A 12,594-nucleotide genomic window follows, 5' to 3' on the forward strand; every position below is an offset into this window, starting at 1 on the left:
TCCTTTACCCCTGTGCATATCATCTCTATTAAAGGACTGCAACAAGTGAAGCAGAACTGACATTTATGGGAGGAATATTGGCTCTTTTCCACATCTTTTCTTAGGTTCATTGTGATCTTAATCATAGAACTATCTATCAGTACACCTCTGTAGTTCCTGAATCTTTTTTTGGTCCAATTCTTAAAAAAACTATGTCATTAAATCACTTCACCACTAGAAAAAGTGGTGTCCAAAAATCCTGAAAGAAGCCTAAAATTCTTTCTGCTTACTTTTTTTTCTTTAATCTCAGACCCAGCCCAAGAGTTGCCTAAATTTATTTTCAGTCTCAATCGTCAGCATGGACCCTGTAGAGCACATAAAGGCCCAAAGTTAATTTTATGGCCTTATTATAAAAATTTGAAAAAGGGTTTGACAATGGAAACGCACGACAGTCACGCAACAATAATGGCACTCTTGGGAAGTGGAAAGTAACGTTCAATTTCTTTTTATTTGATTAATCCTGATGGCCACTGCTTACACACATGGACTGTGCTGGCCACGGTGGTAACAGAATAATGCACTGCTTTTGGGGGACGTGCTGCATCAGCACAAAAAGGGTTTTAATCTCTTTGGACACATCAGCAAATAGGTGGCAATTCTTCCCACTGCTGCCTGGAAAGCTGTCTTCTGCTGCGTGGAACACAACTAATCACCTCATTTTCATGTCACTTCCTGCAGACCTGGAGCTCAACACAGCATCCTTTGAAAAGTTTTGCTTGTCTGAAAGTGTCTGTGTGCTCGTTAGCTGCTGCTGATGCAAATGGGTGAAGATGTTGCCTTTGACGTGAATTATTTTATGTGAAGGCATAAAACAAGATTAATCATACCCTGCACCTCAGTGCTGCAGTAACACACTGTCTGCTAACATCCTTGGGAGTCACACTTCAGGAATCAGAGCAATAATAATTACAATGTTAATAGGTCAAGGAAATCCATTTTGTTTTGTTTTAAATCTGTGGAGTAAACTTATGGAGATAAATGTCTTCTGTTAATCAGATTTCAGAGGTGGATAGCTTTATAGAATTACCACATCCAGGAATGTGAAAATATGCTGCTTCATGGTGGAGTTAGGAGTCACCTTGAAGTTACAAAGCCTGTGACTTCTTTTTTATCTAGACAAAATAATCTCACATAATCACTACTGGCACTGCATGTTCTCCGAGTCTACTGAAGTGCAAAAAAAAAAAAAATAAAAAAAAAAAAGAGGGTGTTTATAAATTATATTTTGCTATTTCATTTGCACTGTGATTGACTAGAAAGAGGAACACCTGATCTGCTTGCTGCCTTGTCCCAGTGGAAATGCTGATTAAATTCCTTCAGTGGGAATGAAAACATCGATTCGGTCGTGCCCCTAGGATGAGTCCTCAGAACAATTAACACGAGTCATTACAACGGAGCTGCTCAATAGCTCTCAGATCAGAACACTGAATTGTGGAAAAAAAGAAAAAAAAAAAAAAAAGCCCCACTTGAGCAGCCAGGACTGAGCAAACAGTTTGATCAGCTGCAGAATGATTGAAACACCCAGTGGCCCAAATGTGCAGAGCTGAGCTGTGTTGCGGTCATGAGGATTCTGCAAACACCAGCCCATAAAATGGGACGCTGAATACTCAACCCCAAAGCAGCACCAAAAATGCTGAAACTGGAGATTTTTAGTTTTTTAGTAATGGTCTGATTAGCTACATCAGATTTATAGCTCACATTACTGTGGTATTATACCATCTCCTTTGGGCATTGGCGATTTTAAATTCATTTTAGAGATCTGTGGAGTTTTAAAATTTTACAAGTTAGCGTTCCATGCACAGGTCTTGCACAACCTGGAATTAATTCTGAGGGAAAACCTGCCTCTATGTGGGAGGGCTTAGGCTTTGCTTGTATTTAAAAGTGATGTTTTGAGAGGAAGCACAAGAGCAATAGAAAAAAAGAAAGAAATGTGTCATGAACTTGAGAGCAGATGAGATGGCACTGAGAACGTGTCTGGCAAAAAAAGAAATTTAAAAAATAAAAAAATAAACATAAAACCAAATTAAAAAGGAAGGAAATGCAATTCAAAAAAGGAGTATTTAGAAATATACCTGCTGTGTATACTTAGCTCCTCCTCAGTCTGTCGTGGTGTGAGCTCACACATATGGTTTGCACACACTTGCAAATGCAGCAGCTTCTGGTAAAATGAAAAGTCTCCTTGGTCCTCTACCTTCCCCTGGAAATGAAGATGTAATTCCTAAAATTAGAACTTCTGCTTTTTACAAATATAGCTGATTATCCATACAGCTACCAGGAAAAAACTGGTTTGGTATAGGAGAGGAAACACAATTTTTGTTTGTCAGCTGTCATTCTAAAAGGCTGAGACTGGTGGGAACCAAAATATTTTCATATCTAAATTTATTTTTAAAAACTGGAACTGCAAGCACATTATGAAACTGTCCTATATATATGTATATATATATATAGTATATATATATATGTATATATATGTGTGTATATATATATATATATATGTATGAATGTAAATATAAAGTGTTCAGCCTATGACCAGCTCCCAGGGGAGATAAAGTGCTAATGAACAAATTATGTGTTATTATTTCATGCAAAACTGTATAGCACTAGATAAAGTCAACTACTTCAGGGACAAATCTTCACCTATTTTAAATAAGAGAAATAAAGAAGCTGTTCCGCAATCAAGAGAACTATGTCAGATTATTCCTTCTTGGGACAAACAAACAAACAAACAAAAAAAACCGAAAAACCAAAATCTGCAACAACCAAAGAAACCACTACCCAACAACATCAACAAAAACACAAGACAAAAAAATACCACAAAACCCCAAAACAAACAAACAAAACAAACCAACTACCAAACAAACTCAAATCACACACACCTAAAATGTAGAACCTACCCCATTTTCTGGCGTTCAAATGGCATTTCCCATTTTAAAACTTGGTGTTAAAATTCCACATTTTAAGCCTCCATGTTCACTCCTTCCCACGAGATATTTTTTCACATGGATGTGATCCCCCTGAGCCTTCCCTTCTTCAGGCTGAGCAATTCCAGCTCTGTCAGCATCTCCTTTCAGGTCAGATGCTCCATCCCTGCCAGTTCCAAAGCCACATCCACCTTTTTTGATCATCTTTGTCAACAAGAAAACCAAAGTCTGGAATGCTGTTTTTTTGTTTTTTGGGTTTTTTTTTATTGTGTTCATCCATCACCTCCTCATCATTCCTTCTTCAAAGACCTCTTTCTGTAAAGCCCAGGTATGTTTACTGCCTAGTTATCTCTAGCTTTGCAGAAAAATAGATCAACATGTATTTTGAAAGCAATGTCTTTTCAGTGTTTTTAAAATTAATTGCAATTATTTCACTTAATTTTATCCTCCTAAACCTAGGCACTAAGTTGAAATAATGCTCTAGGTTTGTTCTTGGTCAGTAGACACAGAAAAATCTAATTACATCTACCTTGAATGGTTTCTTAATAGATTATGAAATGATAAAAATTGTGTTTTAGGCTTGCCTGTTTCCTCCCACAAATGACAAACACAGCCTGAGCAGCTACTCTGGAGTAGATATGGAATTTTCAGATGTATGAAGCTGAGTCACATGAATTGCCTTCCCTATGTTTGCTTTTTTTGGTTTGATGTTTCTCTAAACAATTCAGAATAATGCCCTTTTTTATGGGTAAATAGATGTTGATAAGGAAAAATAAGGGGATATAAAGAAAAATAAGGAGATATAAAGAAAAATAAGGGCATATTCAGAAAATCTAGATGTAGATATTTATGCTTAAAATACACCACGGAGTCACAAATAAAACATCTCATTTTACTGCACTGCTATACTAATAAAGATTTCTTCTACTGCATATATATATAAACCCAGAACTTTCTGAATCTACATTCTGAATTTTTTCCCCCACCCTCATAAAAGTGCATGACCCTTAAATAAATTCTGTCTTTTTAACAGGGCTTCAAGCCCTGATCTGTAAAGCTGCTTTACAGGAATATAAGGTTATATCTACACCAAATGGCTTCTGGGAGCAAGATCTAAATGAAGATATCTGAATTTCCAGTTATTAAGATGTTGGATGGGTTATAGAAGGAGATGGAAACAGCTTAGAGACCATAAGGGCTGTTTCTGTGCAGCCAGATTTGAATTACTGTCGTTTGCATGCAGTTTGTGTCCAGTACAGTGAATATAGCTCATATTTAGCATATCACTTCAGCAGTATTGGCAGTGTTTGTAGTTGGCTATCAAAATTATTAAGTTTTGGAGTAGAAATGTTGCACTGTGACCTCCCCCCCCCCCAAAAAAAAAAAAAAAAAAAAAGATCCTTTTGAGTGAATTTAAGGAAAATGGAAGATACACTGTGATATAATTCAGTTGGCCCACAGGTAGGGTTTTGTTTGGCTGCACACTCCATAAACAAAAATAAAAAAGAAACTTACATGCCTCTAAAGATATACGAAGGCAAATATAAAGCCTAGAAACTGTGAAAGAGGTTGTCTGTGGTTGTCAGAACAGTGTCTAATAAGCAAATTTCCTAAAAAAGAAGGAAAGCTTTCCTTGTATTGTTCAAAACAATATTTCTGTTACTACCTGAGAAGAGGAGAAGTGCATGGATTGTGCAGGGGCCAGCAGCAGTAAATAAAGATTCTTTTTAAGTGCAGCTTGGTCCCCCAATTTTGTTTGTAAATGCCTAAGTTATGCTTAAATTGGTGATTAGCTTTAAGCCTTTGCCACAACCATTTGCAACAGCTGGAAATGACGTGGGTAATGAAAAGATGCACCACAGCACAAATCTCCTCCATCCACACCTTCCGGAATCCAGGTCCTACAAAAAATGTTGAGATTGGTACAAAGTACTCAGAACCATGTATTTTTCCATGTCACTGCACCTTAATCTAAAAATAGTAACAATCAATTGCTGTTATGTGGCATTTAGGGGCTATGGCTTCTTTCTCTGTCATCTCTTAGATGTGTAAGCATCGCAGTTATTTTACTTGAAAGTTACTATGAATTTCCCTTCTCTAATATAAATGTAGTTTAATTCTTGTGAGGTAGGGTTGGTTTTTTTTTTTTTTTTTTTAGTGTTGCACCATAATTTATTTTACTTGGATTAATTTTAGTGGTATTTAAGTGGCTGTGAGTTATGTCGATGGTTAATGTCAACATTCAGACGTGGTAGAAATGTTATTTTTCACAGTGTCAGTTTGAAAGGTAAAAATCATTTTTCACATAAAGATTAATTTATTTCTACATGAAAGCTCAACAGAGTTTGAGAGACTAAAGGACTTACTGCAATATATTTTTTTTTTCCTCAAAAACCAGATTTGCTGCTCGAGAACAAAACAAAAGTAATGTTTACCAGTGAATTGTTAAATGCTGTAGCTTAAATAAGTGGTATAAACTCATTCCGGATCCAGGCCAGGATGCCCTTGTCTTTCTTGGATTCAGGAAACACATTGGGAATGGTACTGCTGCAATGTAGTTGGTGTTCCTTTGGATAGAAGCTTTTTCAGGTAGTTTATTACTATGGTTTTCTCAGGTAGGGATACACAAATCTTCATTCTCAAATTCTTCCCAGCCCAGTTCCTCTAAAACCACTTTGAACATGCTTAGGGATGATGTCAGTCAGTAGTTTTAATTTGATGGAGTTCAACACAAGCACAATCACCTCATGGAGAGATACTATTTTTTTTTTTTTTAATTTAAAAAAAATCTGATTACACCTTTTTAGATAGGAGGTTTTAGATGTACTCTTGTTTCTGAGCGTAGGAATAACAATGCTTGGTCTGGTGTTTCAGACAGTGATCAGAAGTGAATTACTGATGATTGAGAGTAAGAAAGGGGAAAAGCACCAAGAAATGGTTGTCCCAGTGTATTTTCCCAGTCTTCCGTTTAAGGATCTTCCTGAATCAGAAGTTGTATCTTCCTTTAATTTTACTGCTCTTGAATATATCTCCCTTCTTCAAATCTGTGCTCTGTTGCAGTTGCCCAGCATTAAGCCATGAATAAATGGGTTTTGATGTGAAATTTGCAATCCCACCCATCCTACTCAAGGAGCAGAATGGAGGAAATACCAGACTAGAACCAAGCAAAGCAGTCCTGAATAACCACCCTACATTTCAATCACAGCATTACATAGAAAAAGACATAATCTGCTTTCACTGCTGTCTCCATACGCTCCTGTGCTATGCTGGAAGTAAAAAATTTTTTTGCACACTTGCTCAAGGTAGGAAATGCCTCTGAATATCCATCAGAGAGATGCGAATCCCAGCCTGGGGACTGCGGTGTGGACGATTGCTCATGGGCAGGGAGTGGAAATCTCTGTGTGGAAGAACAAGAAGTGTTGGAATCCATAAGGTTAGAGGGTTTTTAAGAAATGGTTAAAAGAAGTATGTAGGCCTCAGACTGAAGTTTTGTTAGCATTGCAAATACAGCAGAAAAGTTTCCCATGCAAGCAGAAAAGTTTCCCAAGCAGTAGACGTGACAAAACAACAATAGGCCTCTGTAGAATTTGCTTTAAGATGGCAACAAGGTTATTTAATGTATATCTTTAGAAAGTTAGCATGAATAGAACTCTGTTCTTTGTCTCTTATGAACTAGTCTTTGTTTTAGCTACAATTACGTATGTTTTATAAGACTGAATAAAATGCCTGTCAAGATGTGTTTTCTGTGTCTGATTGGCAGAATTCTAGTCTGAGATGATTTTATGTATTGCTGTATGAGCCCTGCTGGAAGAGACATTTTTGGTGTAGATCAGTGAGCTGTCATGTCTCCATTTTGTATTTTGAGACTGATATGCTAGAAATAAAAGCAAAAATCTCTTCACTGGTCTGGTTACAATGTTATCCATATTTAGATATTTTGCCGCAGCCTAGTGGGTTCCTTTTTTAAAGCGTGAATTCCTGACACAATTAGACTTATACCTGTCCCATCCCCCGCAAAGAAGGAATAAGCAGAAGCATGGATTGCATGTGTGTGATCAATGCTAACTCCAGCAGTGATTAATGCAGTGTCTGTGGTTGCCTGTAACCCCACTTTCCAGTGGTAAGGTTGGCATCTAGGGACTGTCACATCACTGAAACCGTGATGGGGTCCACAGACACCTCAAGGAGGAATGGAAGCTGTGTCTCCTGCGAGAATATTTTGGTTAGTACTTATAAGGAATATTTTGGGGTTATCATGGGATGGTTGTGACAAAGCAAGACCTGAAAAAAAACAACACCTTGCATTTAGGCGGGCACTTTGGCACCGGACTCCCAAACACCTCCCAGAGAAGCTCCCTAAAAATCAGACTCGCTGTTATCTAGGAGCTGTCCCTGGCAGAGCAAAGTGGGCGAGGGTGTTTGTGTGTCAGGAGGAGGAGCGAGAAGAAGAAATTGGAGCCTGGGAGCAGCACGAGCAGGACCAGAGGCCACCTGTGGTCCCACTGCCAGGGTTTGTGTTCAGCACCACTGCCAGGCCCTGCTGAGCACAGCCGGGCTCATCTCACGCCACAAAATGGGGTGCTTGGAGGAAGAAAGCATTGCAGATGTCTAAAGCAGATTTGTTTTCTCCCTGCCTCCAATTGTGCATCTGTTTGTTTCGATGACGTTAGCTAGAGGCGGACCAACGGAGGAAATAGGAGTTATATGTTCACGCTGCAAAAATCAGGCATGTTTCATCATCAATAACAGGAAACCTTTTCATTCTAGTTGCAGAGGCATAATCGTCACATTTTCAAGCCATTTTTAAACCATTTGGACATTTTGCTTAATTTGTGGACTGACATAAATGCAAAAAAAATCAAATTAAATATGCTCAAGTAACATATTTACCCAATGATTTCTTCTTATTGTCTCTTGCTGTAGTAACTATCTTAAAATAGACAAATTAAAATTAAAATTAAAAGAAAAAAATATATTTTTTCTATAAAGAACAGGAATCAGCTACTTATTTCCCTATTTTAATGTTCTTCTGAGGAGATGTCAGTGTATACCACAGTAAGCTCGCTGTCATTTACTTTGTTTTTTCAAACATTATTGTTCATCTGGAGGGATTTGCTGTTGCCAGAGACCAGGGTGGAAGCACAGAATTCATCTCCTTTCTGGGGAGTGGTTTGATCCCCATACCCTTAGTCCACAAGGGAAATTTCGACTAAAAACCAATTGGTTTGTGGTGCAAAATGTTGCATAATGTTTCTGGGTCTAATTAAGGTTGTAAAAGAAGCCTCCAAGGCAGATTTATAACTCTGCTGTCTTCACATGGTGGGGACTCTCAGGAGAACTGAGAAATTCCACTGTTAATTTTTCCCATCCTTCTCTGGATCCATTCACATAGCTCTTGGTACACCTTGGCATTGTTATCTCCCTGGACAGTGAGATTTTATGGGCACAGGTTTGTGCTTGGTGAGAAAAAGAGAAGCATTAAATGGGTTTTATTTAGTGCACACCCATAATTGTCACTGTAGGATTAAAACCAATATAACTTGCCTTAGTATCTTGCTTTTTAATGACACTGAAATAACAGCTCCAGATGACAAAATCTGCCTGGAGAATCTGTATCATGTCAGGCAGCTTAATTGCTGTTTAATTTTTCTTTATTTCTTTGCATCAAGTGTGTTGTCATACTCCAATGCCTCTGCCTTAACTAATAAAAATATCCCTCTTTTTTTATTTAATGACTAACATTGACCAGTCTGAATTGTACACAATTTGTCACAGTAGTGATATTATTATTTCCCAAGCTGTCATGATTTCTGTTAAAAGAACCATGGATTTAATAGAAACAGAAGCATAGCTATAAAATGTAATTCATCTTACACTTCTGCAAAATATGCTTCTCAATTAAAAAAAAAAAAAAGAAAAAGAACTGAAAATGCTCTTGTTGCCTGTTTTCATTGTTAGTAGTTAGTGGTATATCACAGCTCTTAAACACCTAAAGAAATAATTGATAACTTAAAGAAAAGTGAGGTTTATGTCTGAAATTTATTATCGTGTACAGGAACTGGTCTGTAACCAATCTTTTAGTGATAAACCACATTTAATGGAACCAGAGATGGGCCATTCAGCTGAGAGTTTTCAGAAAAACAAATTTCTTGTGAATTTAGAGAGCAATCGCCCCATAAATAGAGTTTTTAGAAGAAAGAAGAATGACTTGATAATCTAGTGGAGTTTTTGGAGAAAATTAATGACCATATTGCTGAGGGAAGTCCATTTGCTGTGGTATTTGACTATCCAAAAATATGTTCAATATTTGATTTTAATTGATAAAAGAAAGTGAATTGAAAGGTTTTGTTATAGAAAATTATTCTGAGTAAAATAAATACCTAAAGGGTGAGTAAAAGGGCAAAATTAACAGTGGAAGGACCTCACTGACAGTATCCTAATGAAACTTCTGCTGAAATCCTGGCTAATCAATAAATTAAAAAAACCAGGAGAATGTTCTGATAATTTAAGAAATATAATTATAATATTGTTTAGAAACCATTATCTAGTAGCATGCTTTCCACACATCTCATTTTGTAAAGTCTGAACTGAACACCAAAGCAGAAAGTATCTCTAATGTGGTAATTTTAAATGTTAGGAGAGGTATTTTTCTTTAGCTCAGATTGAAAAATGGACAAACATAACAAAACCATGACTGGAACTGCAAAGAAAATAAGGAGCTTGTACAATAAAGTACCTGTTCCCTGAAGGTAGAGATTGTCTTTGGATTTCAGGAATAATCCTCCTAAAGCTAAAGAAGATAAACACTACCGAGCATGTATGGTCATAGCTGAAAAAATAGAGTTAAGTGCTGTGCTTGGTAATTAAACTTAGAAAGGAAATTGCCTTCAAGTTAGAAAGGAAAATTCAACTTTGCCTTGTATTTTCACACATATTTCAAAGAAAATTTAATGGATCTCAGACACGAGATGCATTAACAGACATGGCAAATGTTAGCATGGCTCCAGCATGCCTCCTCTTTGTGGTCCTCTCAGTAAACCTCTCTTCCCTTTTCTCACATTCTACTTTTAAATAATTATCAGTCTATGATTGCAGCCGTTAAAGATGGTTAATTTATTTCATTCATGTGTCCTGTAGGTATGGGTGTGCTGGTGAATTACACATGCACATAGATGCACCTGTGTGAACTTTTTCCATTATGAAACAGCACAGATTTTCTTTAATAATCAGCTGTAAGAAACTTTTGAAAGCCTACACTTTTCTTAGGAGAGAAGAGTCATTTACCTCTGTCTTCCAAGCAGATGCAGCAGTTTGCACACCAAAAGATTCCACCCTGCTTCGATGAGAATACTTGAGAAAACAGCTAAGATTTGAATGGGCCTTTCAATCCTCAAGTAAAGCTTGATGAAAACTCAATGAGGAATGACACCTTCGCAACATACATGGGTTTTCTGAGTGCGTTCTGCATTGTGACTGCCCATGCTGATGACAAAGATTTTGTTTTCTTCTGGTGCTGCCCCACACCTGGCACAGCAACAGGAGAGAGTCACATTTAGTCCTGGTTTGTGCAGTTATTACCTGAGAAGGCAAAGCTTTTATTTTTGGGTGATAAAGAGAAGTAGCATGAGGAGTTTAGGTTCTAGCTGAGCTTTTTGGGAACCCAGGGAACAGGGAATATTTCCCTGCCTGCTCTGAGAGGTTTTGAGCCCCAGAGAAGCAGTGACTTTGACCCTCTCCCATGGAGAAAGCTTCCAAGACTTAGAGATAGCCTAGAGTCTACAAGATTGTGAAACAGATAATAGAGAAGAGTGTAGTTTATCAGAGGGTGAAAGATTTTTGGGGGGTTTTTACTATGGAGGCAAGATGAAGGACATCAGGCATTGTCCCAGGCTTCTTCTTCTTCATCTACTCCATTTTCTGCTGTGTTGGGGTGGCACAGGGTGATTGATCAAGGAAAGCTGAGGTTTTAGATTACATGGACAGACAAGGGATGAGGTATTGGTAGATAAGTGGAAATAAAGCGTGTTTTGAGAGTTAATTGGATGAAACAACTTTAAAAGACCTCTAAACTGTACATCTGGGGCCATTTTGTAGTGCTTTTCCTGTGTGGAAAGTCTGGTGCAGGCAGCGCGCTGAAGTTTTGATAAGATAACAATAAACCACAAGCTGAAGACAGAAAAAGTCTGGTGCATCTCTCTTTCCTGGCACAGAACTGCTCCAGGAGGGCTCCCCCTGTCAGGGGCCTAACGAGGAGCCAGAAACTCATGGGCTGTTAAAAACCTGTGTGGAGTCATGGCATGGTGCATGTCAGTCACGCTCACTAATTTGAGTGTGGCCAGGATTTCATGTGAGCATCTCACCTGGAAGTTTTTTAGGTTTTTAAGGAGGAGCACTCCCTGAAGCTTTGCTTTACCCTTTCAGAGCACAAGCATGTGCTTGCCCATCACCATCATCAACTTAAAACCTCAGTTCATTTTATCTTTGTCTCCATCATCACCCCACACCTGGGGGCTGCACTACCCTGCACCATCCCCTGGCTGAGAGGAGCAAATTGCACTGGTCACTTTTTCTTCTCTGCACCTTTAAATTAATGAGGAATTAAATTATTTGTGACTTCCTGCCTGTGTGGTATGAGGATATCGTAACAGTGCGATTTCAGAGTTCATTTTTTGGGTACTGCTCGAGGTGAAACTCTGCCAGGTTTCTGAGAAAACCTGACATGTAAGTAAACATCTGCCCTGTGGTGCTCAAAATTGCCAAAGTGCAGCTGACCTGCAAAGCAGAAGGTCTTTTGGGCCACAGAGCAACACTGGCTGCCAGAATAATTCCTGTGATTACCTTCTCTCCAGATTCTGCATCGGAACTGGGGAAAGGAAAATCTCAGCTACTCAGTTGGGTGTTGAATAGTAGGTAAACTGCCAATTGTTTGTATGTAATGAATTTTCATAATTTTCTCAATTTACATTTGTGGATTGCTCACAATAGCTGAATGCTTTTGTTCCTGTGCCCAAATGGAGTGGCTTCAAAAAGCAATGCATGCAGAAATATCTTGATTTTAAAAAAAGATTAGGCCTACAAGTATTCTGGCGAATAAAGTAATGATGAATACCATACATAAAATTACGAAAACTGGAGCACTTCAGTTAAATACAGGCTTTGAGTCTTGCTGATTAAATGGATAAACCTTTAAATATTTTTAATGTGACTGAATGATAACTTATGTCTATTTTCATAATTCTAGAGATAACTGCAATAGCAATTTGTAGCACTTTGTTTAAGTGCTGAACTTTGAGGGAAGAGCAGCAATATGGAACTTTGCAGTAATTGCAGGATTTTAAATTTACTTTTTAACAATCATTTCAATATCTGAATCGGAGAATTTTTTTCCTTCATTGTGTCCATAAAACCCAAAATCACAAGTCTTCAGCTAGAATAAACTAAAATAAATTGAAAGTTTAATCCATTTCATTACTTGCATCATGAGAATAATTATTTGTAAGCCATACTTTTGTACTTGTTTTTTTAATTTCTACAAACAGGTGATATAGTCAAGTACTTTGAATTTCTTCTAAGTACTTGACTGTATCAACTGTTTGTAGAAATTAAAAAATTTGAATAGGCCTTTCAATCCCCA

The 12,594-nt window shown here is 37.7% G+C and overlaps 1 protein-coding gene across 2 annotated transcripts in view; it reads left to right on the plus strand.

The window, feature by feature from the left end:
* EDIL3 (EGF like repeats and discoidin domains 3) overlaps positions 1 to 12,594 on the plus strand; it is a 237,446-nt gene that overhangs the window by 149,331 nt on the left and 75,521 nt on the right. The window lies entirely within an intron of this gene.

This window comes from Melospiza georgiana, chromosome Z (assembly GCF_028018845.1).
Source record: "Melospiza georgiana isolate bMelGeo1 chromosome Z, bMelGeo1.pri, whole genome shotgun sequence".
Classification (NCBI taxonomy): Eukaryota; Metazoa; Chordata; class Aves; order Passeriformes; family Passerellidae; genus Melospiza; species Melospiza georgiana.